The following is a 27,745-nucleotide window of genomic DNA, read 5'->3' as shown; positions in this document are numbered from 1 at the left end:
AGTGAGGCAATGTCGCTACGCTCTGTCTACGGTGGTTGATGTGTAATGGGCTTCACATAATTGTTCGCACCACTCACTCAACTCAAGCCGTAGTATAGCGCTGCAGATACACACCTACAAGTGTCTCTCAAACTATTTGCGTCAACTTTTCGTAAACTCAAGTGGCCCAAAATTAGATTAGGCAGTATTATATTTGCTGGTTAACTTTTCTTCACGGACTTAGTTGGCTTATGTACATAGAGTGGGCGCTTTTAACGCATTCGCCATAAATTAACCACAAACAATAGTGATCTTAAAACAACACCAAATCTTGTTTAATTTTATGTAGGCAAGTCTTGCTGGACGTGCCGTGGTAATTTCATGGCAAGAAGTGCGTCCCGTGGAGCTTCCCGCAGGGTACGTGCTTGTCCGTGGGCCGTCGTGGCGTATACCGCAGCTGGGAAGAACGCTGCCGGCCCTGCGTGCTCCGAACAGAATCTGAGTGCGACGAGACGCCAGCTGCCGAGACGGGCTCACCTCGCCAGCTAAGGCACCCTTATTTCGCCGACATGCAGGCACACGGTGGAGCTCGCTGTGTCAACGTGACCCGGCGCGCATTGAATCGCACCGCATTTTGATCGGGTCTAACCAGTTCGATTCGCTGGATGGATGTGGTCGAGAATGTGTCAGAAGTTAGCATTTAACTTGGGGCACGCTGCACGGTGCTTTTTCGTCCGATATACATAAATTTTGCGCATTTTGATAAATAAATTCGAAGTATATGTCGAATCGGCTGGTCTCTTTTCATTCCTGATATTCTAAAAGAGCCAAGCCCACTTGAAGTGGAACCGGAAAAAACACATTCACTAGGTGCTGATAAAATGAATAGGGCTACTACAAAACTTGAAACCAATATTTTGTAAAATTTATATAACTCACCATACTTTCATACTCACTATTCAGATTCGGTCAGATTCGGTTTTGTGAAACATTTATTTTGGACTTGGATTCACCACGCGGAATACTTTGCTACAAAATAACGACATCTTGTGGTTCGATGGGAGTCCTTTTTGGTTTCGTCGGCGTGGCAGCTTGAACAGCGAGCTGTCCTTGCTGTAAACTGGGGTACGGTCCTGTACAGCCAGCAGCTCTTGCGTGTTCATGGCATCTCTGGAAAGCCTCCCAAACTGCTCTAGCTCTTCTAGTGAGATTAAGTGCATATGGTAAGGTAAATGAAATATGTCAGTTTTAGCATAGCATATTAGAAAAGTCTGCAAGTATTATCAATAATTTACGTGCTCGCAAAAATTCCACTGGGCATCAAGTGACACCCTTTTTGTAAGCCTAGGTTGCTTATCCTTCCTATGGCCTACTCCCAAATTGCAAAGGGGGTTCACTTATTCTGTGTATTCTTCTCTACAACTACCAAAAGTATTCTAACCATATTTGGCCGTGTTGTTGTAGACACTAATGGGTTATATTAAAACTAAAAAATTTAGTTTCATAAATTTTTGTAAAAAATAAAAATACTGCTTGCACAACACGACGGAGGGTGCGTATTTTTGTGTACTTGTACTTGAACTAGTTGTAGTTCAGGCATGCAAAGTTTCGTTGAAATGAATTGAAAAAATGCTTGCGGAAAGGTACTTCGAAGTTGAATAATGTACAGAAAACGGCTTTTGAGGAACAGGAGGTTTCAGGTGCGCACTGCTTACGTCAGAGCGCGGGCGGTGAACTTCAGCGTGACATTTAAACCACTTGGAGTGGCCACTCGATGTCGAACTTCCACAGGTTTGTTTATCAGAATACAGTATATTTTTCGGTGCCAAAAATGCAAATTCGATGTTTTGGGGGGGTTTACCCTACAATACCCCCTTAACTGCTTCATTTCCTGCCATTTAAGATCAGTACTTTTTAAAAGTGCCAAATACATTCATTTCAATTGCCTTCCGTTTCAAATGTACCATCGCAATGAAAAAAATTATAACATCTTGCTCTCTCTGTTAGAGACCCTTTTGTCAAAAAACACCACATATCAGATAAAGTACGAAATCTTTCGCTATGTTCTACATTGTGCGCGTATACAAGAGAAATCAGAGTGTTGAACAACATTTGTATTTGCGATGAGCTGTTCTAGTCACGTAACAGCAAAAGAAAAGAAGTCACTAGAAAGAAGCACTCTACGAATTTTTTTATAACAAAGTATACCTAGAACAATTTCAATGCTGTTTATTCACAACGAACACAGTAGTATGCTACTGACAATTCAATTGTTCCCTGCGATTTCGTTGTTCTGTATTGCAAATTATTTAGACAGATGAAGAAGTTGCTTTGTTATGTTCATTTTTGCTTCCACGCGTGGGAAGTTGGAGTATTACTTTTAAGGCTTGGAAGACTGGAGTGTAGTTCGTTTGCTTACGCGTTATTTGTAAAAATGTCCGCAAAAAGCACATTAAAAAGTGAAACAGAACACACTAAATGGTCAAGAGGAACCGCTTTTCATGATCTGTTAATTTTCCTGTGTGTTCCCTGCAGTCACATTTCGCAATTATAAGCTACTGCGATATTGGCACTTTCGATCCGTCAACTACTTTATGGATTGATTTCGCATGACTTCGATCTAACGCGAAGAACTTTAGAGAAAAGATATTTTTTTGCAGATATTCTTCAGTAACATCCAAATTTCCAGTTATTCGTAGCTTACTCCTCTTTCCTCAAAAGTCGACTATTATCGCCGAGACATTAAAAAGCTCGTTTCGTAGACATTTCGGCTTCTGAGTTGTTGGTTACGAGCGAAAAACTTGGGAGGACGCTTTGAGTTTCATCTGAAAAGCAAAAAGCAATTGCCTAATTGGGCGTCGTAATCAGCGCCTTCTCAATCTGCAGTTTCGCTTCACTTCCTGGTGGAAAAATTTACCACGCTACTAGAAAAGGAACACGTACGCGTGTAGCATTGACACTTTCAAAAAAATTCAAATGATACCAACAGTAAGTAGCACTGCGAGGTGCCCTCTACGTCATATTTCTTCCTCTTGCGACTCTGGAGTACCCATTAGGCGTCAGTAACGCAACACACGAGAGTGTGCAGCAAAGCCTCGAGGTACCTTTCTCAGAGCGGAAACCTTTTGCTTCGCCCTGACATCAGAACAGTCGTTGTGCTTTGTTAGAGAGCCGTGCAAGGCAAATAAACTGTCTGTATTAGATCGGACTCGTCGTACTTTGCAGCGCAGGGATCGACGTTTTTCATAGCTCAGGACGCGCGCAGCACACAGCTACACGTGAGCAGGCTATGCCGGACGCGGCCCTGTAGTTTTATTTGTTTATACATGTACCTACAGCGCCCTGTGGGGGCATTGTTGCAGAGGGATTTACAAATTCAAAAGAGAGGTACATCACGTAAGTGACAATTTGCTCGACAAAAACCGAAATAGGAACAAAGAAATAAGACAAATCACAGCATGTAATATATGCACAATATACGGGCTGGAGTTTTCTGCTTTGTTAAGTGAAAAGAAAAATTGTGAACAGTAGGAGGAAAAAAAACCGACAATATGTGACACATAGTCGCTTAGAAGTGAAAGAATCGCTGTGTGAGCTGCGGTCACAATACTATCGTGTCCGGGGCGATCACGAGACCATCATGAGGAAGAACATGTCCTCTCCTCATGAAATAAGGCGCTACGATATTTTAGTTAGGGTTGTGTCATGAACTAGCAACAGAAAATAATTTGTTGTATATGCCATCTAACCGTTGTGTCGTCTTCTTATCATCCTCATCCTGGTTGTTGCACTGTGCTTCACCACGGCACCCTCAAATTATCCAAATTTTCACGTTACGGCATCGTAATTCACGTCAAGTGGGATGCCCATAAGTGAGAAAAAACATACTAGCACAGACACATCTTATGCACGGAGACGATGGGTAAAAAAAAAGAAATGTTGTTCCTTTGTTACTTTTATACTCGTTTTTTGTGATAGGTATTCAACGGCTTTAGGCTCGTTTCATTGTTCCAGAGAGAGGAAAAAAGATGCGTTTTATAAGAGCATGTGTTTTGATAATAAATAGTTCCCAGTGATCTCTCCGAAACCAGAGATTATCATCTTGCAGCTTTAGTGAAATGGAAAGACGCGTATACTAAATGCTACAAGATTTAGCTGTCCCACGAATAGCAAACTTAATATATGAAAAATTCAAATGAGCGAAGTAACTGATGCTTTGGCAAAAATAAGTAACGAAAACACTCAGTACCCGATCATGTTACTAAGCGAGGTGTTTCCCTAAGTGCAACCTGTTCGTAGAGGTAGTGCTTCGGTGACGGTTCTCAGCTGCTGACCCAGGACGATGGAGGCGAAATTGCAGACTCTGTGTTCTTCTCGGTTCCAGCGGCCGCAAACAACACGAGTGGCCATGCTTCAGGAGCCCTGTACTTCGGCGTGCCTCACATTCATACTATGTTCTTGGTGCGTAAAACTGCAGATACTAACATTAGTCTAATCAATATTATGAAACACTTGCGAAAACTTTAACATAAAGGTTATTGAATTCTTTGTTGATACTTTCAGAAATACTTGAAATATTTTTACAGCAAAAGCTCTTCTGAGATCACTACTAGGGTCTCGCGCAGCACCGTAGTGTTCCGCTGCCGCCTCTGCTGGTGTTCGTAACCACATCGCGCGAAATTAGCTGAAAAATCAGATACCAATGACACAGTGGGGCTCGAACGCGGGTCCACTGGATACCAGTCCAGTATTCTACTACTGAGCTACGCCGGCGCTTGACACTTGCTGGCAAACTTGCCCTAAGCAGGTTTTATGTGACGAAAGTTATGGCTATATATGAAGAATAAAGCATTTCATAACTAAAAATTACCAGGCGTCACACAATGCGAATAGTGCAAAGATTGGGTCATCGAACGCTCCAACCCATTACAAAAGCTTGTTCTTTCTCATTTATTAACTCATTTATTAGGAATCATGCCTGAAGCATACCCACTTCAGGCATGATTCGTCATCGTGTTCAGCTACTCCATAAAAAATATACACAAAAATCCTTGTAATGAAATAGCGAATACCACGTTTGTCGTGGTATTCGCTATTGTCGAAGAATGTCGAAGAATAGCATAGAAAACGCCAGCCTACTAGTCTAAATTTTTAATTATTAATGCCGTAGTGATTACCGAGCAAGTGGGTTTGCAGGAGTTTTCCAATGAGTGTTTAGAAAGGCTCTGAAAGGCCGCTCTTCTAGCTTTCGCTGTGACTTTGCTGCACCTTCTATGAAGGCCTGGCGTTTTTTTGTTTAGCTGGAGGCATCTTAAGATTAGTAAAGACAACAATATTGCAGCACAAAAATAAATCAAATATTTGAACTCTGAAAAAATTGGAGTTTGTTCTTCAGGCTAAATGACAGAACTGGAGCCTTTCGTGCAAAGAGGCCGTCCGGTGGGAGATTCCGAAAAAGCAGTTGCTGGTAATAGCCGAACGATGAGAGCGAAACCGAAAACCCGGAACACTGCAACTGCCACAATCTACCGAGACTTTCAGAATGAGTGAGCATTGTTAGATCAACCATCGGCCGACTTCGATTTGTGTGTATGACTGAAAGGCACTTCGGATTATAGCACGCAAAGTGCACGTGCAGTAATTATTGAGAATGTAACAAAGGTGAAATCATTGTAATTAACACTAATGATATTCTATTCATCTGCTATAGTTACCTAAGAAACTGTGATATTCCGCCACCCCTACATCAGAAAATCCAGTGGCCAATGTCATTGGCGTTTTGTTTCGCACGGTTGGACAGTACATTAAGATGGGAGGGCCCAGCACGAGCTTCGAAAAGTGAAGCCCAACAGAGCCAACGCGCTTGAGGTGCGGTGATAAGTAGTCTGCAACGTGTCGTTATTTAAAAAGTTGCGTCTGGCCCTCCAAAGTGGTGCAGGGGTAAAATGCCATCTCTTTCTTGAAAGGCCCGATTTGTATCACCGTTGTAGATGGTGCATTTTATATCTTAGTGTCATTCCTATAACCAGAGTTAACGATGTCCTATTCTTGGTGTCACGTTTTCAAAATAGTCATTATTCTGGTTGTGCCTTTTACAAATTAATTGTTTTGTTTTATTTCGCTAATCTATTGCATACTACTGGTGTGTTTCTTATGACGTAATAATCACCAGGTTATGTCCATTACAGAAAGCTGGTAATGCGATGGAATTTTGTATCTTCTTTTTGTGTTGTAAATATTTTAAAAGGTATTTGAAGGAGTCATCAAGTGCAGGTCTGATTGTTTTTCCCCTAATATTTTTTTGCCAGTACGGTTTGCTGAAAGAAAATTTCTCAAATCGGGTGCTTCTTCCTAATAAAAAAATACTTGAAAGTATAGAACTAACACTGCGCTCCTTGTCTCTTTTGCGGGTGTAAAATGGCAGCAGCAAGCACAGGACTCAGTTGACTGGCGGAACATGGAGTGGCCTTTGTCCTGCAGTGGACGTAGTCAGGCTGATGATGATGATGTTGAAGATGCTGATGATGCTGCTGATGGTGATAGAGAGTGATGTGATACGTGGCTTTAAATTACAAGAAGTAGAGGTCCGTTGCATGCCTACGCCGACAAAATTGCCACATTTTGTACTGACTAAGAGAGCATACTGCATGTTTTTAAAACAGTCAAGTCCTTTTGTGCTGCCAGTGGAAGTACTGTGAACGGATTCTGGCACGTATAGTGGCCGTCTACTCTCGACACTTTCGCTAACCTAAGTTTCTTTACTCCTCCTGTTAGGTATTGGGAGTACCTCTGGACAATTATATTGACAGTGAACTGCACTGGCATAAGAAAATTCATTACCTGCAAAAAATCTAAAAACTGGAATGGCTGGTGCCTGTCAGTCGTCGCTAGGGCGAAAGTATGCAACCTATTTCTCATATGTAAACTGTGGTACCTCTTGCAAGTAATTCACTGTTCTAGAATAAATGTCCAAATACTCCATCGCATATTTTGCAGTGTTTATTTAGGGCTCCACATTAGAGTGAACTAGCAGGACAAACTTGTTTATGCTTGTCCGTGATGGCGGGCTTGATTTAAGCCATTTGTTTTCGCGACAAATAGTCAGCCGATTTATGTTTTAAAAGAATGTAGAACATTCCTTCCTGCCAGATGAGGTTATCATGCTTTACCTGAACTCATTGTTTCGACTGAGCATATTCACGGAAGCATGCGATGTTTCCTAAAAGAAGTAGTTATGTCAGCGCGCTTTTTGTTCAGTCGACTTTCCATGAGACATTTATGTCATCAAAATAGGAAAAAGTTGAAGAGAGACCTCAGTGAAATCGTGTTGCTTATGCCACTCTATGGAACTCAGTGTAGTACAAAAAGAGAAAAAGACGTGCTTAAGCGAGTAAAAAAGATGCCTGTACCACCTGGTGTTAAAAGGTTTTTTTTTTTTCGCTTGCACACTGGCACGCTGACAGTGAAGACTTGGATGAACGAAACAGGTTTTTATCTGTCCTGGGGTGTACAATGTTACATACGCAAACGAGACGGAACAATTGACCATATGTTCCTGGACTGTTGGTGTGCGGTGTTCATGTTGGATATTTTGCAGCGCACCCTTAAGAAATATTTCCCCCTGCACCCTCAAGGAATCCAGTTTTTGGCAATTGACACTGAAGATGGTGTTCCATGGGACTTAATTATGATTTGTGTACTGCACAGTGGGTTAAGATGTCGTTTTGCAGTGTGAAATGTAGACGCTGACGCCAGATCATCGAGTCCGTATTTCAAAGAAAGTCTTCAGAGATTTGCAAGAACAAAAGTCTCACACACATGTGCTAGTATGTCTGCAGCAGGTAGAATTACTATTAAAACAGCGCTACTTTTAGAGTAACATTAGGTAAGTTTTTTACATTTTAGCCTTTAATTTTCTTTTGTGCTGTTATATAGTTTTGTTGATAAGTATATGCTGAAGCTGGTAATGAAAAAAAAAACCGTCCAAACCTCATGTGGAAAATTAGTGGACGTTAATAGCGCCATTTTTTGCAATGGTTATTCATAGGTCACTGGTTCGAATTAAGCTCAATGAATTTTTTTAGCGTGCGTTTTCCTATTTTTCTGCTAATATTGCTAGATTTGATTTTTTTATCTGCCTTGCCCGTGGAGTCTAGTGAGTACCATCAACGAGTAATTGTCGGTGTATGATGATGTAGGATGGTTCGGAAAAAGTGCATTGAAATAGAGCGTCTAAACCCCACGAATCATCTCCGCAGTAGCTGAGTTGGTTGAGCGGTGGACTGTAGAAGCGCCATATTGTGCAATGGTTACTCATAGGTCGGTGGTTTGAATCCGGCTCAACGGAGTTTTTTTGCGTGCATTAAACCATTTATAGCTAATATTGCATTGTTTCATTCGCTTTATCTGTCTTGGTTGTGGAGTATGATGTATAACGCCAACAAGTAATTGCCATTGTATGGTAATGTGCGATGACTGCAAATAGGTGCGTTGAAGTTGAGCTTGTAAAACCCAACGAATCATTCCACCAATAGCTCGATTAGTTTTTCAAATCTCGCCGATAGCTCAGTTAGTATTCCACATTCGGTTGTGTTGGGCCACTATACAAGACACATGCATGAATTGTTATCACTGGGTCGTTCAGACAACTGGCCTCCTTAAAATGCAGAGCACGCATTAGCAGCAAACGCAAGTCAAGATAGTGTGCGAATCGTGATGCGCTTTCGGCGAGTGAGACGAGACGAGATGACGGGCTTCGTAGCAAAAAAGCCTCAGGCAACCTAAATGCAAAAGTTGAAGTGCACAAAATACAATGCACACTTTCTGGATAGATATTTGGCATTTAGCTGCAAAGTGTGTGATTTGCTATGGCACAGTATTCTGTATCAAATAAATGTCGTGTGCTGAACGTATTCACTGGCCGTCCAACTTCAAGCAAAGGAATGGCTTCTCAATTTTCAGCTACTGACATCCTATTGAATTTTGCACAATTAAATTATGCCCAAGATACCGACACAAGTTTCAGCACCTTAAGTATCCTTGGATTAGCTCTTGAGGCAGCACAAGGCAAATGAGAAGTTACGCTAACAAAACTTCGATGCAGAATGCTGTCATTAGATTTTTATTTACACATGCTATATTCGTTCCTTCCCCCATTGTAACTTTTGTAATTTTGAAGAAACGATCGAGCCCTGAATTATTGCGTGTCGCAGATATCAAAACACAAGGCAAAGCAATAATCTATTCACCTCAATTATATCCATTATTTATCTCATATGTTCATCTTTAACTTCAGTAGCATTGCATTAAAATATATCACAATAAAAAATTCTCACATTGCAAAATTATCACAACTACTTGTGCTTCCATATAGATGATCTTTTTCGCATAACCTTCGCTCTTGTTTCTCGTTTCTCTGTTTGCCTCTTTCATTTATATATCATTTTGCTTTGCAAATTATATTGCCGCGCTCTTCGTGCCCATTTCTCGTGATAGATTGTGCAGTTCTTCCGAAAATCATCATCATTATCACCAATGCACAAGCCCAATGCGAAATACTGTACTCGAAGGATAGCCATTCACATAGTTAGAAACATGGCTTTTGGACACTCTGGGATTACAGCGCGCTAAACTTCCAGTATTGACTCAAATGTATCGCCGGCTATTGAAACTGCTGTGTAAATTGTAGTAAGACATTGGATAAACTCATACCAAACCTTTCCGTCTGTTTCGTGCAAATTCTTTCAAATCGGATTGGGCCAAGAGTACAGACTAGTACAGAACCTGCTGTATCAGACTTTGCCAGCGATTCCACTCAGTTACGCATTGTAGTGTTGCACGAACTTTCTAGCTGCATCTGCAGACAAGGCTAAGTAGTCCGGAACACAGGTGCCCTTGGACCGACATACGCCTCAGCCGAGCACAAGTGCTGCAACAGATATGGAACTCGATATGCGAACTAATAAACGTACCAGATCCCCTATCTTCCCCGATCTGAAGGCCAAAACTAAATGGAATGAATCAGGCATTTCGCGTAAAGATGCTAACAAGGGCGCGCCATGCGCCTCTGCGGGGCGCCCGACTCCATAGGTCAGTTGGGGGTACCATAGTGGAATTGCCGTTCTATATTCTGAGCCTCAACCGACTCACATTATTTTTACAATATTTTAATCTTGATAATTTAATTCTCAAAGAAATTTGGTTTACATCAGATAAAACATTTCATCTTGCATGTTTGTGTTCTTTTGGATTAAATAGCCCATCATGATGTGGTGGTTTAATAATTCTTGTATCAAGTAAATTCTGCCAGGGGGCGAAAATTTCTTTCAGAATTTTAGACTCAGATTGTGAAATGTTAAGCATTACAGTAGTGTCTCCCCGGATACCACCCTTTTTATGTTATAAATTGTTACTTCCCCTCTTGTGTGCAATGTATGCGATATCTTGACAGAGTTTTGGTAGCATGTAGAAAGGAAATTATACTCACAGGAGACTTTCATTCACATAATTTGTCTTGGGGCCTAAGGACAAATTCTAGAGGTAGGTGTCTGTGAGAATGGACTATTGATCACAACCTCTCGTGTCTGAATAAAGGCCATGTAACATTTGTCCGAGGTCAGATTTCCTCAGTATTAGAATAAGTGTTTAGCTCCAATGCAATCAAGTTTTGTCATGGGCTGTTCTGGCGTCGGCAACTAGCAGTGACCGTCTTCCTGTAGTAATTATATTACTTGTACAAGAATAACTTTAGATCACCCAAAACGCAAATATATTAAATATAGCGAATTCAAAGCCTGCCTCCATTCTGCCATTTCTAAGCTTGGAAATGCCATTACTATAGAGATTGCAGCTACGATTGGTTCAATGCTGGAGGAATCTATAAAAAATTCCGAATTTTCTATTCCATCGAACAAAGAATCCTCCTCACTTTGGTGCAACGATGAGTGTACGTGCAAATATAGAAGACGAAAAGCGACATGGTAAAAAACTTCTTCATCATCTAAGCCAAACAAACTGTAAGGACTATCAATTTTTGCTGGCGTGTTTAATGGTACAGTGAACCGCGCGATAGAATAATACGACAGTAAACATTTCAATTATCTTTCGAAATCCAAGATATAAGCCTGCTCTATTCGCTTACCTTCTGACAAGAAAAGCACTGCCACCTCCTTTAACGTTGCAGTCCTGTGTCTTGACGCCGCAAGAAATGGACACATCTCTTGAAGACAGCGCAAAGTTTGGAACGCCATGCTGCTAATCTTTCCACTATTCGGCCCATGCTGGAAAACTTGCATAAATTTCCAAAAATGTTTTTAGCTGAATTGTTTCAGACGGTTTTATGCTTAGAGAGGACAGCTCCCGCACTAGATGGAATTATGAACTGTACGTTAAAATTTTTACTCCAGGAATTGCCAACTCTTGTGCAAGAACTAGTGAATTATTTGTTAGGGAACGCATGGATACCTCCAGAATGAAAACTCTCCAAAATTATATTGTTGCTCAATAATGAAACTGAAGCACAAATGTTGGATAAGGTAAGACCTATCACACTGACATCAAATTTAGTGAACTTGGTTGAGAGAATCATCAATATGCGAAGTAAAAAACGTATTACCATGAGGTCAATTCTAGGTTCTGCCAAAATCGGTTACGGGCTGGTTGTTCAATTTGGGATGCCCACGCTGATTTATAAAAACGGCTTCAGTTAGCTCGACTACATAACAAATATTCACCTTTAGTTACCTTAGACATCGCTAAAGCATATGATACCGTGGAGCCCTGTATTTTGAAAGATCGAGTAGAACACCTTAATTTTCTATCACAACGGTTCACAATTTTCTTGCAGACATAAAGTTTTAATGTTTTCAAGAGGCGTTTTCATCATATACCCCTGCACAAACGATGGGAATACTGCAACACTCACTGCTTTTGGCGGTGCTATTTATTTGAATAATAAGCACCATGCCACGTAAACAGGCTGTAACAACTTATGTTTATCCAGAAGATATCACGTTTTTTTGCACTGGTAGATAACATTCAGACCATATACGGACGGCTGCAGACTAACCTTAGGGTAATGGAGAGCTGGCTCGATGGCAGCTTCTTTTTACTTAATCCAAGTAAATTTACCCACCTTGTTTTCCCGCTGCAATACTCCGTACACATTTCTTTGTCTTACTATCATGAGGTTACACCACAGTTGCAATCTGTTGAATACCTTGGAGTATTTTATCACACGTTGCTCAAATGGCGACCTCATATTGAATATGTCGCCAGAAAAGGTGTTTGGGCCACTGGCATATTACGTAGGCTAAGCAACTACCGCATAAGTATGAGAAGAGGCACACTGGTAATGATACATTTCATGTACATTCGTACTATTTGGAATTTTGTTGTGTACATTTTTCTAAAGTTCAAGCTTACAAGTTGGGCCTCTAATTCTTCTGGAAAGAGAAGCTTTGCGCTTATGCACTGGGCTGCCTAAAACAGTTGCTAACAATGTGTTGTATCTAGAATCGAGGGCCCCTCCTCTTTCTTGCATAATTCGCCTTGTGGCTGTTCAGACATTCTTAATAATTTATGAATCACCATTATGACATTCAGAAACAGCCTTTTTTCACCACGGAATCATTTTTTGGTGCTAGATGGCCGCGATTTCACACCCCACAAATTATATTTGTGCAAAATATACTGAAGCCTCTAAACTTACCTATATGCGACGTCATACCTAGTCGTGATAATTCATACGCTGTGAAAATTCAATTTGACGATATTTTTTCTATTAACGCCAAATTACTTTCCTATAATATTTTGGATGGTTTACTACAAGATCATCTGCGCAGTGTAACAATAAACGTTATTATTGCTGCAGACGCATCGCAATGTGATTAAAAGTCAGAGGTTGGTTTTTTCAGCCAGATTTTAGATTGGCATTTTTTCTTTCAACTACTTGCTTTCATACCCGTTTTTGTGGGTGATTTTCTTGCAGTAGTGCTCACTTTACGAAAAGTAAATACAGCAATTACATTAGCTGTCATAATAATAAATTTCCTATCTCTCTGTGCGGCACTCTCTATTGGTGCTGATAATCAAGTAACAATGGTGTTCCGTGCACTGGTGCCTGCGCATTTGAGAAAAATTCGACTAGTTTGGGTGCCTTGACATAAAGGCTTAATAATAAATGAAATAGCTGATTCCTTAGCTAAGTCGTCAATTAGCGAACTGATTCTACCGCACTGTCCATCATCCCCTTATGTGACTGCTGCTCCACCCCGCAGACGTACGCTTATGGAAGTCTTTAGAGGTTCAGCACTAACAAGCTCTATCGAATATTGTCATTTATTATATCCTTGGCGAAGAGACTTTTGCCGCACTCGTAAACAAGAAGTAGTTATAAAAGGCTGTGTTGCCGGAATCCCCATCTCAGTTTCTCAAAACACAGGTCTGCTCAGGCACTTTCGCCACTGTGCGTGTTTTCTGATGAACTTGAAACAATAGATCATTTGTTTTTGACCTGCAGGTGGTTTAACACTATACGAAAAACTTTATTAGAAATACCTTTACGTGGTTTTGGTGTTCACTTATCTCTGCCTGCCATTTTGCCTTTTGGAGCTTCCATTTCTGGGTTCTCTAATGCAACGTATGCGTGGCCGTCCGATACTATCCTGATCAAACTAATAGACTGACTAATTATTTTGTTTCGTTATTCTAGCGTGTCCACGAACTCATGTACGTATAAAATCAGAATATTGCTCTATTCTAAGAATAAATTCGTTTTTTATTTAAAGAGTTGTGTGCATGAGATCAAGTACCATATTCTTCTAGATGTGAATAATCTTTTCATTATATCTCCTTTATTTTAAATCTGAAATATTATTTTTAAACCACTTGATTCTCGGCCAATCCCCCATAGTGGGTATGCGCCACAATCAAAACGTGAACAACAACAAGAACTCATGAATCCGGAGCGCGTGCCGTGAGGCAGCGAAGACAAAGAAGTTCCAGCGTCGCACGCGCCGTTGCCTCGTTCTGCTTGTAACCGTCCTTCGAAAGTCCACGTTTGCATTTGGCGAGAATGCAGCCCGTTCAAGGGGAGCCTCAGTGTTACGGAGACGCCGAGCGATCCAGCGTCTTCTCACCACCAGTCCGGACTTTCGACAGTGAATGGACGCCTTTGCCAACGTGGGCTGCATCATCACCAGCTGATTTATGTTTCCTGGCAGAAGCTCCGTGGCAAGCAGCTACAGTGCCATCGGATCGTAGCTTTCCGAGATACTACTACTTATATGGCTCAGGGCCCGTTTCCGAGCAGACGCTGAATCCCGAATCCTCGAGCGAGCCCTCGAAACACAGCCGTGTCGAGTTCCTGATTGTCGTCCTTGGCATCGCTTTTGCAAAGCTGCTCCTAGGCATCAGGCTGCCCGTTGTCCACAACTCGCTGTCGCCTTACGATGTCACACCAGACGTCACGTTTGGTGCCTTCGAGCAGCGGCTGGAGATAGCGCCCAACACCGTTGGCCAGCGATTCATTCCGAGAAGGGTCGTACATCCGGACGTCGATGAAAAAGGAAACAGGAGAACGACGACAGGAGCTTGCACAGGAGTCCGAGTCGCGGGCAGGGCTACGTAAGGAAGGACAGCTCTACTACTCCTGATGAGGGTGATGACTAGCCCAGTGACGACTCCGCCAGTTACCGCAGTCCCAACTGGGGCTCAGGAAGAAGACGACGTGCAACTGAGACGTGTAAGTTGGTTCATTATCTGTGATGTAATCCATGTATGCCTTGGAGTCTTCCGGTAATGAAATTAGGGCTGTGGGCAGGTAATCGTTTTGTTTACGAAATAGTTTTTCCTTTTCATTTAGGGCCCATGTTACACTTGCGATATCGGAGTAGAGTAGTAACATCACGAAGTGGCCCAAGCATCAAATAAATACTAAATTGCAGCAAGATCAAAATGCCTGCAGGGAAGCTGCAGGAATGGCTTTGCTAACTGCCATTTAAAAAGAAACTTACAAAGCTGTTCATGGGGACACGAGTGGTCTTTCTGGCCTATTATAAACATATATATGACGTCAATGGCAATGAATGCGTTTCGTTGGTATAGATCCTTCTGGAAAATGGAGCACTAATTCAAACGTGGACGAAAAAACCTCACAGTAGTACAGGTGTCCTCCTCGTGTGAAGTCAACCTCAACATATTGCGTAGTGGAGCTTAACACGGGAAATGTATTATTTCACGCACGAGTTTATCAGGTCTACATATTTCCCATTTGCATAATTTACTTCGAACTTCAACATATGACCCAGGAAGAATTTCTATATGGTTAGTGAGCGTCTGTAATTATTGAAGGTTGCATTGTAACAGTTTGTGCGATTCTCATTCGTTTTGTCAGTCAGTCAGTCAAGCAGAATTTGCTCAGTGGGGCTGTAGTTAGTATAAAGAATTTTCATACTGCAAATCATTATATACAAAAAGAAATAAAATAAAACGTCATACCCTGTCTCGAACGGTCTCAAGTCATACCTCTCACACCGGGAAAAAAGTATTCTCTCTTAAACTACAGACAAGATGGCTTTCTAATAGAGATATTTCGTGACAATCCCGCAACTTCGTAGCTGTACTATGAAGTTGAGATATGCATAGATTACCTTCTTTTACATCTGCTTCGAGCTAAATGCATCAAATTTGACTTGTATCGTTCAATACATTCGTTTCTGCTTTGCGTATTTTATACAATATGAAATACTAAAACCGGGGGGACCTGAAGCAAAAGGGTATCTGGGGTTGCGCACAAAAATATAACTGAAGTAACGCGATCGTCGACATTAAAATAAAACGGCGCACAAGGTCGAAGACGTGAAGAACTTGAGGCACGAGCGCTGCGTGTGCACTGTCCGAAAATGATTATATAACCAGACAAACTTGCTACGCTTCACGAATGCCAGAGCAGCCAGCATTGGGATAACATTGATTTGTTATTGTTTTGTTTCATTGCTGCAAATTACACGTTTTTAACGTAGGAAGCTATATAATAGTATGATATTGAAAATTGTCAAATGAAGAAAGTTTCAAACGTTGGTTTAAATGATTTGGTCCATATCAAACTACTGATTCATCGTACGAGCTCAAAATGGAGAAAAAAATTAACAAACGCAGAAATGTGAATTGAATCAATATAACATTAGGTAACGAGGCTTTTAAGGTTCTCCGTAGGACCAAGGCTTCTCCAACACTTAGGATGTGGTGCAGTGTTTGCAGTCATGGTGGAGTTCTGTCTTCTCTTTCATTGCGATAGCATTTATTACAGCATTTTTATCATCACTCTGAAGTTCCTTATAGAGCATAGAAGAACGAAAACATCGTCCCTTGTGTCATATGCTCTACGTGCTAGGGAAAGCGTACAATTGCAGGAGATGACCGCAGCTGAAGCGCAGAGGCTACGCACCGGCCATCGTTTGTAGCGCGAGATGCCCTTCAGGGGGTCCAGAAGTGTAAAGATGCATCCGCATGCATGTGATTTTCTGGCGACAGCGACAAACGAAAGCGACAAGCGAAAAGATTTGTTGTCGTGGAGGCCCGTGCGTCGTCGCCACTTCACGCGTCACCTATTTCTGTAAAACTAAAAAAAGATCGTCTGTCGGCCGAAAACCAGCGTGGCAATTTTTGACAACATGGCTGCTCCCCTGAACCTCGCTTCGGTTGCAATTTGCTCTCAATGTTTGTTATCGGCCCGTACTTGAAGTGATGCAAGAAATCAACTATGTTTTTTACATTCGCATGTCAATCGAAGAGTCAGAATGCGTTCGTATTTAGTTTTAAGTCTGTTATCGCAAGGGTCTTTTGATGTTTAGACGGTAGTTTGTGGCAATTTGGTCGCTTGCGAGAATGCGAACTCGTCCTGCGATGTGCGTCGTAGCCGTCGTAGCATACGCTTCTGGGCACCCTGTCGCGTTAAAACCAAATATTTTGAAGAAAAAAAGAAGGTTGCGAAATACTTTTGTGGCTTCTGTAGGCCACGCAAGAAAGCAATAAATTTGGCATGTTCTCATCTAGCTACCTTAATGAAATTTTTTTCGCAATTTAGGGGTATGTACGAGATGAGACTGTTGTGGTCATGTGGTTGAGACTGTTGCCGTCATGTGGTTGCAGTCGTCGCGACGCGACGGCGCAACGAGACAAATTTGTCGCTGCCGCTTGTCGCTGTCACAGAAAAATTGCAGGCGTGTGGTTGGGCCTTGAGTGGTACTAGCGGAGGGTGCCGTCGCACACGTACCGCTTGACAAAGATCGGCATACAGCTTATAACCCTAATAGGTGGCGCTTGAACTGAAGCGATGACAGCACGAAGCTGACTTCACTCGCCCCAGCTTGCGCGACCTCTTACGCCTTTTTTTCGTTGAGTTACGCCGGGTCGGATACTAAAAGGTAAGGTAGCCTCACTCACTGTAAAATTCCGATTTCTGTTATTATATCCAATAATTAGCCCGCATGGCAACACTATAAATTTTTTAGTATTTGCGTGGTGCATGAATAGCTCGATACAAAAAGAATTTCAGGTTAAGCGCCAGCCTTAAACGCTGAATGGGATAACAACAAATTTTAATGCTGTACGAAGCAAAGCTCGTATGGCTCCCATCTCACGTAACTCAATTAAACGCCGGGGTAAGGGAATAAGGCTGTGTGGCGTTCTCAACGCGAAGTATAAGCGATCAGAGCTTAACACGTGGAAAGGTATAGTAAACATGACTGACCACCCAGACGATATCTTTTGGTAGATTACTACGATAGCGTGCAAAACCAAAGATTTGTTCCTAGTGGTTTTCATTTCATACTTCGAGTTGTTGGCCTAAACTAAACACACTATAAAATAGATGAGTAAACGCATTTCATCACTACGAACCTAACACCTGGCGATTGCTGAAAACATTTTCTTCTGTACAACTACTCCGTGTTAGAAAACAATGGTGTAGGTACCCTAATATTTAGGCACTTGTAATGCGACATCTCCGAACATAGGCCCGGCCTAGCACCGGCCACTGACCACCGTTTTTGCGCGGCAACAACTGGCACACCAATTGCGAAATCTTCCTCTAGCCACCACGCAATGAGGTTCCTCCAGGGTGTGTAAAAAAGGTGATCGGAAGAGAGCAAGTTTCAGTAGCTGAAGAAGCACTTTTCTTAAATATCACCAATATTATAAAAGGTTGCGAGAGTCAGGTCTCACTTATTGGCGTTTTAAATCTTTTATACATTAACGCCTTTTTCATATGTTGCATTGATGTACACAATTCTTGCGAACCACAGGCCGTCACCCTGGAGTCGTACAGTGGGCACGTGTACACTCACTGCGGACTTCCTAAGCGCGAATTCTACTGCAGTGCCTACAGGAAAGCCTGCGTACTGGCGGCCACAGACTCAGTGCACGTTTGCAACCGCGGCTTCAAGTGGTTCTCAAGCATCAAGAGCTGCCTCGCTAGCTGTGTCAACGGCCGCCACGTGTCGGACCGCTGATACGGAAGCACACTTTTCTTTCCCTTCACCCGTTGAGTTCACTGAATGCACCTTGATTTCTTCCCTTGCTGGCCTCGCAGGTTTTTTTCACGATTTAGCTTAGAACCCTTCCTGCAGTACCAGAATGACTTAATTGTTTTTATATTTGAGACATATTTTACATGGTACCCCAAACATTGCTACCATCTGTCTGTGAACCGAAAGAATTCGAATATTAGGGCAACGTTCAACCACTTCCTTAACACCCACCAATCTTGATCTCGTTTTTACGCTCATGCTTGTGCGCTCTGTCGAAATAATAGAGATAACAGAGCGAGGTCCAAACATGGACCACGCTCTGTCGAAATAAAAAAAAAAAACGCTGCGCATATCTGACGCACAAAATCAATCCGTTAGTATTCTGTGGCCTGCTTCAATATACTAGAAAATGCATATATAAGTATTTGTAAAGACTGTAACGTGTATTAGGCTGCGCTGAGAATGCGACGCTATGCACGAAAGGGTGGATGATTTCTACGTTTGAATAAGACGATATGGTGCTGCAACCTACAGGTGGCCCTGCATTCTACAAACTAGGGCCTTTAAGATGGCGCACGCCCACTGGCTGCACGCTATGTCAGAGGCCATTCTTTCGTTTTCCAAGATTACTGCCAGATGACGCTCATGTCTCACGCCGCGCCTCCAGAATACCACTCCGCATTTTTCTCGCGCAAAAAGCAAATGTTTTGTAACATCTCTCCAGATGGAAGACTATCGTCTTTCGAACACATTTTCGAACATGTAAATACGGGGCCTATTGTTATAATATTTCCGACCTTGCTTCGCCCCTAGACGGCGAGCGGTAACACCTTTTTGTGCTTAGACAAAGTTAACGTTCCGTTGTTGTACCCCTGTAAGCTGTAAAAGACAATGTTAAAGGCAACGCACTGTATACTGCAATACACTTTGCATGCTCACGGTGGGCATACACAATACCTGAAGCTTTCAGGACGTTTAAGCTTCGCCTTAATGAGCAGACTGCAAAAGCGTAAACAGGCTGCGTTCGCAACATCCTGTGATTTGCTTAGACATTCTACCTTGTTCTTTGAATACCTCAGCCAGGACGTGGGGAAAGCAACGCCTACTGCTATAGTGCAGTTATGAAGCCCGCAATATGCCATAAGATAATTTCAGAAATTAACAATGTACCCAGTGTGCGTGCGCAAAACAATAAATGGCTTGCACTGACATACCATAATATACCACATAGAAGCACGAACAAGCTGGTGGGCGAAATTTATGATGTCACGTGCCTGTTAGAGTGCATCGAATTAAACCCCCTGCCTTGCATTTTGATTATGTCGCTATTTACGCACAGAAGCCAAAGAGCGCTCCAGCGACATCGTTTTCAGACAGAAGCAGGTTAATCGCACGTGAATATACTGCCTTGAAATCATCTTTAGGCTGTCATGCTGGAGCCATGGGCGAGCTATGAACATGCGGACCTTTGCAGCTGTGCAACATTGTGGATGCTTTGGGTGAGAACGAGGACAAAGTGTAGAGATGGACGTGTGTGTGTAGGCCTACTACCCAATCTTTGCGCAATTACCAAGGTGTGACAGCTGGTGCCATTGTGATATTCTGCCACGCTCCATTGTACTTCTTGACACGAATCCTTGCGCTGCATGACCTGTGTATTTTACTTCCGCAGCAGTTTCATCTACTGGTAGGCGTGAATCTGTAGAACTCCTGCTTGCAGCACAGATTGCCTACGCTCGATTGCGACTCGGATACATTATTTTAATTATTTGCAGTCACCACCATTTTCAAACATGGACCACGCCGATGTTTTGCTCGCAACTAACGGCGTCACCGCAGATACCGGAAGTTCTCCGACACGAGCTCTTTAACGCTCTCGCACCAATATCATCAGTGGTAGTGAGAAAAGCATACAAGCAATATTGTCTTTTATTTTAATAGCAAATGCATCGACACTCTCAGCGTTATTTTTTTTTCTAAATGCCGTGGCCATCCTATTGACAATAAAGCCCACATATATAGCATCCCCACACGCATCACAGGTGAGACGAGCGAACGAAAGCGCGCCTCAGCTGGGGACAAAAACGGCTAGCTGAAGAAGAGATAAATCTAGCCACCTATGTAGTCATGTCCGTCGCACGAAGAGCGCGAGCGATAGCATCGCCACGCGTGTGAGGCCTGCCGCTGAATGCTCTTCAAGAAAAGAGAAAACTGGCCGCCCGTATTTTGTCACGTCAAGCAGCGAGAGGAAACTCACACAAAAAAAGGATCGGTAGATCCCATGTACCTTGGCACTCGACGTTATGCAAAACATGCGAAGCGAAGGCGACTGTGTTGTAATTTTTGTATTAAGCCAATTGCCACGAACTGACGCTAAACGTACAAATGTTGTATGCACAAATATTTGTTCAACATTCACAATTTTACTGTTGTGTAACGATTCCCACAGCAACATTGGTATTAGCAACACCAGAAGCGATAAGGTGATACGTAGCGCTTGTGCAAGCGAGGTTTGTGGCCATGTATCGATAAATGAGCTTCACTAGATGACGCTTCAGTACGATTTCCGTTATTACAACCTGTCCGCTGCATGATAGGAGTACATATGCACCGTTTATAAAATTTTATAGCAAGCACTGCAAACACAATTGACGTTTAACGAACATTGTGGGCTACTTCAAAAGCAGTTCCGAGACCTGGCATCGCTTTGTGATAGAAAAGTTGTTTGCCGCGCAGAATAATGGGGTTTGATTCCTGCTCGGACCATGATACCTATTCTATGCGTTCGTTTGTTCAACACTGCTGATGCCAGCTCTTGGGGCGAAGCTCCAATAGGGCCGACCTTCTTCGTGTCCATTAAGGCCCCAAAATAATAACAAAAACTGAACTCCTGCACTACAAATAAAGAAAAGGTATGTGCATGGCAAAACTGGGATATGGACCGACCATATCAAAATTCTGTTTTTGTCAGTCTATATCAAATTTATATACTCGGATATGGGCCGACCAGTAGCCAATATAGGCCTGCGGTCCAGCTAAATTGTAAAAATTTCTTACGTTTTACAATAAAAGTGGATTGATATATAAAGAGTCGACGTTATGTGTCATCAAGTATCAAGTATACGACAGCACAATACGCAATCACCCGGGCCGTCCATCTGTCAATCCGTTCACTCGTTCATTCAACCGTCCATCAGTCTGTCCGGCCATTGATCTGTCGTTCGTCCATTCGTGGGTTCGCCCATGTCTCTGTTCGTCCATCCATCTGTCTGTCCTTCCGTCCAACTATGCGTCCGACCGTCCATGCATCCGTGCATACGTCCACTTGTTTCTGCTCGCGTGCAGACGTCCACATGTCCCTCTGTGCGTCCATCCGTTCATCTGTCGGTCCTTTATGGTAGTCGGGTACTTAAACGTAGACAATATGAACCTTACGGCTTACAGCTTCGACCAGTTGTCGCCATCGTCATTCACTACGTCGAGATGCACTGACTTTTATTAATGATCTCGAAATGAAGTTAGCAATGTCTATTTGCGCCGTTCCTCTATTCATATAAACTATCCATCACCTTCAGTGCACTGCACTTAACGAAAGTTGATTGCAACCTACCATGAAGGCTGTATCATAGTGTGCATATGTAATTCTTGTGAAAATTGATACCCATCATTGCATCCCCAATGGAGGCTTTACGAACATGACGGTCTATTCCATAGCAGTTGCGAGAGCTCGCGTGGCTCTTTCGTAGAACATTTGGCTAGTACGCAGAATGCCTGAGTTGGATTCCTGCTTTTACACAACTTTTATCACAAAGGGTTGGTCGCGAGCGCTATCTCGACGGACATCGGTAGAGGACTCGTGTTCCTTTGTACTTGCTGTGTGGCTTCACCGCTAATTTCAGGTGGTGATGACAGACAGCACAACATCTGCAATTTATATTGAATAAGCTCTATTCCCTAACACGGATTTTTTTAGATCGGGTGCAAATGAGTGAGCTGCATGTCTCCGTAAGCGTTCAACATTCTGGCGGTAGGCAGCGTTCTGGCTTAGATTTTCGTGCACGTTAAAGAACTCCAGGGTGTCGAAATTTCCGGAGCCCTCCCCTATGGCGTCTCACATAATCATATGGTGATTATGGGACATCAAACCACACATATAAATCAATCAGTCAATCAATCAATCACTTTCTGTCTGTTGCATGGTGGCTGTGCCCTCGAGGCGAAACTGGTATTTATGACATTTTTGTCCACATTATTATACGTTAAGCATACAAGTATTCCTCGTAGTTAGGCGTATCGTTTGCGTTTCATATCTCTCCGGCCACACTGGCCCAACTAGGAGGCTTTAGTCAAAAACGGTGAATCGTTCACCCATCCGGGCAAAGGCCACCATGCGCCACCAGAAATGTCCCATGATAGTTTGGTTTACGGGCTTATCATGCCCGTTCCCAAGCCATGGTTGATTGGATCCTAATGATGCTTTTTTATCGAAGTCATTTGGTCTGTTGTTTGGAAGTTGTATTAGTGTTTGTTCTTCAAATTTTGTGACGATGTCTTTTCGAGTAGCTGTATTCGAGCAGGAAGTCTTCTCGCATAGCTGAGACCCGGATGAGGAACGGACGAAGAAACACGGTGACATTGCATGAAGAAGCTTAGAGGGGAATGGTCGGCCTTCATCACGAGTTTTTTTGCACGAGTCTAGAAATATATGCTACCCCAAATGGTTTGTTTCACATCGTCGGTGTATTGCACGTGCAGACAAGGCTTCGTGCAATCGGCGCCAAAATGTCCCAGTGCATTCCGGATTGTTTTCAGACCATCTCTTTGGCTTCAGGACGCAAACGCTACATCTGAGTTTATTATTAAACAAACCCCGCCATCAGCGATAACGCTCGAATATTCGAAGCCACGCGTACAAATGATGACGCATATTGGCGCGGATCAGAATATCGATGGCCAACGCTCTGTTCGGCGCTACCAGTGAAGTATGTATACACATTGCTTGCCTAAAATATTCGGTTTCCTGGCCACAAGTTTTACTAAATAGAGTTTGAGCCTGGATACGCTGACTGCTGCCTTCTTCGACGTCCCGAGCATGTGACAATACATTTACCAGATTGTGGCAGGTAATGATGTGTCAGCTGCGAGTTGCATCGGTGTGAATTTTTACGTAGGGTGTAATCAGAATAAATATGAAGCGTACGTGTGCTTCGGTTCTCATCGGAAGTGCCGTACTTGCTATTCTACCTGCTCCTTGATAGTAACGGCTTTGTAGTGGCAGTTTTATTAAAGCCTTTGAAATGCTTCAAGATCACTAGTTTTTGCATTCTATGCAATTGGCTTTCTTCTTCCTACGTGCCAAAATTATACGGGATGTCTTCGTTAAAATATAGAGAATTTTCATAAAACTTTTGTGACAATCGCGCTCTGTGTGTTTTCTTTTATGAGGTCTCTGTCATGATGGAGATGTTTTCCCGCAACTAACATGAGTTTGATGTCAGAAATCAGCGAAAAGTCACCCATAAGCTTTTTAGTATTCTGTTGTGTGCATATTGTAGGTGAAGTTCTTGTGCATCATAACTCTAAGCATGTCAATTTTTAGCAATAACGAAAGCGGCACGTAGGTCGTGATATTAATAATTGAATTCGAAGGGCGAAATTAAGTGTGATCGAGCTCGGCGCGCACAAAGTTCGTCTTAATCTGACATGACCTGTGGCAAAGAAGACACGAGGTTTGAATATAGGCTCGCCGAAGCAGAATCTGCTCAAAAAAGTTGGCAGAGATTCTGAAATACGCGGCTAGATGACTTAGTACTTGCTTGCCAATACTGGTGCTTGTCTGCCTCTTTCTTATCTTGTAAAGAGATGCGAAAACTATTGATTGATATGTGCGGTTTAACGTCCCAAAACCACCACAAGAAAAACTATTCCACCTGTCTGCAAGAACAATCGCCGAAGTTGCTACCCCTGGCTTTCATGCTTCGCAGAGGAAAAAGAGTGACAGCTTTGCCGGTTAGGCGTAGCAATGAATGCGATAGCAACAAACTGAAAGGTCACGCGCAGAAGAGAAAGCAGATCGAAACACGCCCACGTTCCTCACGCACAAATGACGCACAAAATGTATTCACAAGTACGGATGCACGTGAATAAGCATCTCATTTGTTACTTAGCTGTGTCTAAGAAGCGCGTGCTTTTCGCAAATGGAGACAACAATGATATCAGTGACCTTTGCGCGCCCGGTAACTACAGTAGAATCATTCCAGGCAGAGCCCGAGGGCAGCCAAAGCGTACGACCTTCCCCTCCTCGCCGCCGCGAGATAAGGGCGCGTTTGCTTATCTCGCCGCCGCGAGATAAAGCCAGGCAAAGTGCGTGAGCGAGACTAAAGCGGGCTCTGCCTTGCGATGTGGCGACGTCTAGGTGATAATGCTTTATAATGGTATGCGATAATGATAATGCGTGCGATTGCGCCATCTATGTGATAAATCTTCAAACAAAATGCCCCCCCTTGAGATACTCGTTAACAGCGGTAAATATATAAGTAGCTAGCAGGTAAGATATATACAGTAAGTTAGCAGGTAAGACATAAGTAGCTTGCCATTTGATATTCGAAGGAAGTGCTCCGGGTTGGCTCAGTGGCTAACGCCCCGCTCTCACGACGCAGAGGTGCCACATTCGATTCCGCACCTGGAGAGTTTTTCTTGGTTTATTTCTATATATATATATATATATATATATATATATATATATATACGGTGCATGAAATCGACGTCGACGTCCACGTCGACACAGACGACAACGCCCACGACCAAAACAAGCCGAGAGTGTCCATATATTTGCTATCACAATAGAAGGGACTTATACTGCTGATTTCTTGTGCACCGCTTGAAAAAAATAGGTAAGCACCAAACACCACAAAACACAAGTACGATGCAGGGGTATGATTGAGATGACCTATGCCTTTAACGAAAACTACAGCGGTGCGCTTCATGTATATTTTCTTACTGCATTGTCAAGCACAGGTGGTTCCAAACTGATGTTCTGAACGGGATAAATTCGTGTGCAACTTGCGCGAACTTTGCGTCCAGCATGCAGCCTAAATCGTCAAAACTACTCTTGACGGGGGTGGAGACCAGTGTTTCGGAATGGGTGCCTCCATTCCGTTCTGATTTCCTACCGGGGAATAACGATTTAGCCACAGTTTGATTCCTTTTATTTCCTCAGATGAAAAAAGTTGGCCCATTTAAACTCCGGAAATGGCGGAGCGTTTTATTTCATTCCTTCAATTTCTCGATGTAGAAAATACATCTTGATAGTTTTAACAAGTTCAAAATGAACACCATATATATGGTGTCTTTTGATGCAGTAGGATCTGGAAAACTGCGTAAAACACGTTTTACGCAGTTTGAAGAACAATTTGAAGAAAACTAAAATTTGGTTAATGGGTACAACAACAAAAAAAAACTCTAGACATGCTGGTATTAGATGGAACAGTGCACCCTCAATTGGGCACCTTGTGCCTTTGCAATCAATACGGAATACAGTGCCACATTGCTCGTCAGCAATCACACTTGTCAAGCGCGTCTCGCAGGCATAGATTGGGTGAGAACTTTTTGTTCGCCTGTGCGCAGTTATGCGATGTCCTTCTTGTCGTAAAGACTATTCGTGTCAGGTACTAAACTGCTCTTGAGATAAACACCAAACCATGCATAGAGTATTCGCCCCTTTAGTGTGGGGTATGAATAAAAACAATCGTGCGAGGATACTGTATTCTCTCTTCAGGATCTGTCGGAATGATGCATTTCTTCTTACACTAACTTATACCGCGATTTCGATTTTGTAAATTGGCAGATTGTTGACACTTTTACATTACGCCTACCCTTGGTTTTGGCTAACTAAAGGTGGAGCTAGAGAAAGCGTTGTGGCCTTCGACTTCGATAGAGCATGTACTCACACCTACATGACTAATTTGAGCATGATATTAGAGTAGTAGATATAAGGGGCAGAAAAATATTCCTCAATATCTTCTTTGCTTACCGATGCAAACACGGATATGTGCCGAGTCTTAGGAACCAAGGGAAGTTACAAAAAAAAGATAACAGCGATAATGAAATTATCCTATCTGGTGCAATAGGAGTGCGGTATTTCCAGCTCCCAGATCAAAATTCTGGGATGTGTCATGTCCTAGGCTTGATCTCCCGAACGTCTGATCTTCCGAATACGTTGGGCAGTCGGTCACTAGTGTTTTGCTCTCCAGGTTGGTGTCATAGTAAGCGTCTTCGAGATTTTGAAATGCTGCAATAAAACTCGCAAGCACAACATGTTACAAAAAACTATATTTTGGTTTCATTCACGGATATTTTACAACGTAATGCTGAGAGCTAAATGAGCGATTCGCCGTTTTGTTATGAAACCTGAATTCTCACTGGACGGCTCTTTTAACAGTTGCTTATAAAAATGAGATATGAAAACTGCCGTCTACCTATGTGTTGTCGCTTCATAAATATGAGCTGCTCAAGCGTGCTGGACGCAGGAGTCTGTGTAGTAATGCATTATGGTAGCGCTTCTCTTGACACCAGCACCCATGGCGGTGGCGGCTGCGCCCCCCGGGCTTTCCCACCACTCTCCCTAGTACAGAGGGAACGTAGGTTTAGTTCAGCACCTGGGTTTTCTTCGAAAATCGGGGAGCGCCACTGTGGCCTTCGTTACGTCGGCTTTGCTGCTTCAGGCGGCTTCCGGAAGCAATGCTTTCAAAAGTTTATTCTCATTTTCTCTCTGTCTGTACGGAGGGGGAGCGCACACAGTTTATCGTGTACGACTGTGTGCTGCGCTGACCAAGAGACCTTCGCTGTCAGAGTTTCTTGCGAAGGCGCTCATGTGTCTAGACAAGAAGTACAGTATGACAAAGGGGGGGGGAGGAGGGGAGAGTACGAGGGAAAATTGCAGTGTACAAAAGCATCGTAGCAGCCGTTATACACACCACAACATCACAAGGGTTTTTTTCGGAACATGCGTCCGAGTTGGCTGAGAGCGACAGAAGCTAGCACAAAGACGTGAAGGATGTCAATAGAGCAGATGGCTTCGGCTGTAGCTGGGGTGTCACCGAGGGCAAAAGAAATGACAAGGCGTAAAGGGGGGGGGGGAGGAGGGCATGTTGCCGCTGTAGTTCCGCTCGACCACAGCTACACCAAAAATAGAGACGAACATAAGAGGAGCACTGTCAATATAAGCACAAACTTTT

General features: G+C 42.9%; 1 protein-coding gene across 2 annotated transcripts in view; it reads left to right on the top strand.

Annotated features, from left to right (window-relative positions):
* The window catches only part of LOC142776417 (uncharacterized), a 62,836-nt gene that overhangs the window by 21,345 nt on the left and 13,746 nt on the right, over nucleotides 1-27,745 (top strand). Inside the window, exon 1 of one of the 2 annotated variants that reach the window (XR_012887523.1) lies at nucleotides 359-14,722. The exons of the other annotated variant lie outside the window; for it this stretch is intronic. The gene's annotated coding sequence lies outside the window, so the exon portion shown is untranslated. Of the gene's footprint in view, nucleotides 1-358; nucleotides 14,723-27,745 lie in introns of those variants that run through there. 2 annotated transcript variants of the gene reach the window in all.

This window comes from Rhipicephalus microplus, chromosome X (assembly GCF_043290135.1).
Source record: "Rhipicephalus microplus isolate Deutch F79 chromosome X, USDA_Rmic, whole genome shotgun sequence".
Classification (NCBI taxonomy): Eukaryota; Metazoa; Arthropoda; class Arachnida; order Ixodida; family Ixodidae; genus Rhipicephalus; species Rhipicephalus microplus.
Note: the sequence above shows the minus strand (reverse complement) of the source record. Positions and strands in the feature narration are given on the sequence as shown.